The sequence below is a fragment of the Otolemur garnettii genome, unplaced genomic scaffold (genome assembly GCF_000181295.1).
Source record: "Otolemur garnettii isolate 467f Iridium unplaced genomic scaffold, OtoGar3 scaffold00133, whole genome shotgun sequence".
Lineage (NCBI taxonomy): Eukaryota > Metazoa > Chordata > Mammalia > Primates > Galagidae > Otolemur > Otolemur garnettii.
The window spans coordinates 3,861,034-3,863,862 of NW_003852528.1; the positions used below are offsets into that span (position 1 = coordinate 3,861,034).

At 55.0% G+C, this 2,829-nt stretch overlaps 1 non-coding gene across 1 annotated transcript; it reads right to left on the reverse strand.

Annotated features, from left to right (window-relative positions):
• Positions 1-2,163: 2,163 nt before the first annotated feature.
• On the reverse strand, positions 2,164-2,269 carry LOC111727958. The gene has a single exon (XR_002775379.1). It is a non-coding gene; the product is annotated as a U6 spliceosomal RNA (small nuclear RNA).
• Positions 2,270-2,829: the final 560 nt, after the last annotated feature.

Consider the following 2,829-nt stretch of genomic DNA (forward strand, 5'->3'; position numbering starts at 1 on the left):
AGTGCTGTGGCAGCATACCTCACAGCAACTTCAAATTCTTGGGCTCAAGTGATCCTCTTGCCTCAGCCTCCTGAGTAGCTGGGACTACAGGCACCTGCCACAATGCCCAGCTAGTTTTTTAGAGACAGGGTCTCACTGTTGCTCAGGCTGGTCTGAAACGCTTAGGCTCAAGGGATCCACCTGCCTCTCAGCCTCCCAGAGTGCTAGGATTACAGGCATAAGCCATCATGTCTGGCCTTCCCGGCTTTCAGTTCTTAAGGGCGTAAGCCCAGCAGTGCAGTGGCTGGATCATGTGATAACTCCATGTTCCCTTTATTTGGGACCTGCTATACTGTTCTCCACTGCTGGCAAATTAGAAGGAGACTTGATTGTGTGTCATTTGTAGACTCTGGGTCAGCATGTGCACCAAGTGCCTGCATCTCTGCAGTTTTAATGTGGGCACAATATGTGTGTGTGCATATGCAAGTGTGCGAGTATGTGCATGCGGTACACGTGTGTATTCGTGTGTGTACACGTGTATTCGTGTGTGCGCATGTGTGTTTATACACCTTTCAGCTACGACGGTGGTCTCGACTTCCAGATGGGTGCATGCTGTCTGGTACTGCAGATAGATCTCGTGGGAATCATTTTCCAGTTTTTCCTTCAGGGTGTTCTACGGGAAGGCCTATAAACCCCAACCTCTCAGAAATCAAATCAATTTTTAATAGTAACTTTTCACCTGTCCCCATCGGGGTGGAGGGATGGGGCACCTGTGGCTGGGAAGTGTGGTCAGGGATGGTCTGGGCTAGCCTTGGGTGCCCAGAACAGGGCCCGTCTGTGGTGTGACAGTTCCCTGCTGCATAGCTGGGGCAGCTCTGCCCAGCCCGACATCTCAAGCCACCCTGAACCCAGCCTTCCAGTCTGTGCCCACGGCCTCCTGGCTGTGCCCCTCTGGGGCCTCCCTGCTCTGGTGAGTCCTGTGCTGGCCGTCAGCTGCTGCCCTCCTGCCCGGCACCAGGCTCAAGAAATCAGCTCTGCAGCGCCTTTCTCATGGTGGAGGAGGGCACGTGGGGTTCCTCAGAGGTCAGTAAGACATCAAAATGGGGAGGTGCCTGTGGCTCACGGAGTAGGGTGCCGGCCCCATATACTGGGGGTGGCAGGTTCAAACCTGGCTCTGGTCAAAAACTGAAAAAAAAAACAGACATCGAATTGCTCCCTGTGCACTGGCCAGCATCTGGCCATGCAGCTGCCCTCAGCCAGACATTGCACAACAACTGCAGGCTCAGCTTGGACCATCCAGACCTTCTGTCAGGACCAGGTGTGCTCAGAGCAGAGATGGGCCCAGAGTCAGCAGGAGGGTGACCCTGGGTGTCAAGAGGCCCCTGCGTGTCCCCTGGCATGGCTCTCAGTAATGGGGCACCTGGGCATGGTGGGCTGGGGAGCCCAGGCCTGAATTATGGGTGGGGGAGGTGGAACAGCCGTCAGGATCAGAGCTGCAGGTAGGAGGGAAGGTTCAGGGCCCACCACAATGCTTCTCTGGTGCGGGAAGCGGGATGAGCCACATAAGAGAGTAAGGGTCCAGGTCCTCACCCCCACCTCAGACAGGGCAGTGGAGGGACAGCGGGGCCCAGGCCAGGACAAGGCCCCCAGCAACATGGCCAGCCTGGATGCAGATGGCAAAGCACTGAGTGCCCTGGAAAGCAAGAGGACAACCTGGGGCCAGCCACCCAAGTCCTCAGAGCCCACTGCCCATCACAGGCCAATGATACCCTTGGGTTGGTGTGTAAGAGACTGAGCACCAGGCTCAGAGGAGCGGTCACTGGTTCTTGAGGGAGGCTCTGGGAAGGGAACAGTCTCCTAGGCGGCATGAGGATGTTTTGCAGCCCAGAGACAAGCCTCAAGCAACTTAGTGTGCTAATGAGATAAGATCCATGGCTGGCTCATTAGCAAGCAGGTGTTGTACCTTGAACTTCTCTGGTTCAACAGGGGGGAGTCGAGCCTGTGGGGAAAGATCCTGGAGGGATCAGCAAGCTCGCAGCCCTTGTACGTCATCAGGGGGTACCCGCCACACCTGTTGTATAATGTTTCAATGAAAGGCCATGACAGGTTACTCAGGGCTTCCCTGCACCTATGGGAAGTCCTCCTCGTGCAAACATTGTGCTTCTTCTTCTTCTTCTTTTTTTTTTTAATATGGAACGCTTCACAAATTCACGTGTCATCCTTGCGCAGGGGCCATGTAATCTTCTCTGTGTCATTCCAATTTTAGTATATGTGCTGCCGAAGCAAGCACCAAACATCGTATTTCTAATCCGTGTCCTGGCTGTTTCCTTTGCACAGTGATGGGGTGACATAGTGGCACGGACAAGGATAATGAGGTGACTTAGTGTCGCTGACATCAGTGAGGGAAGGGCTCTGTCCCATGTGAGGCTCATGGTGTTGGCTGGGGCATTAGCAGCTAACAGGTAGGCTGCCTGCCTTGCAGAGGTCAGCCCTCTGAGGATGGTGTACCCACATGGGGCAGAACGCCCATATGGGGCAGGGTCTCTGGCCCCAGTCCCCATTCCCCCCACTGCTGCCCTCTGTTCCAGCTGACATTTTATGGGAGAAGCAGGTTGACTCCACACTCTCTGGCCTTGTCTGGTCTGGGACCAGAAAGCAAAGCTCTAAGTTTAGCTCATTAGTGACCTGGGGTTTGCCCTGGGAGGGGAGGTGCTCGGTCTGTCTCAGCACAGTGGACTACCCCGCAGGGGGCAGGGAGCAGTTTCTACTCCCATGTCTAGTGTCTATAGCTGCATGACACACGGTCCTAGAACACCGCGGCTCAGAATGATGGCAGCTTTATTTTGCTCA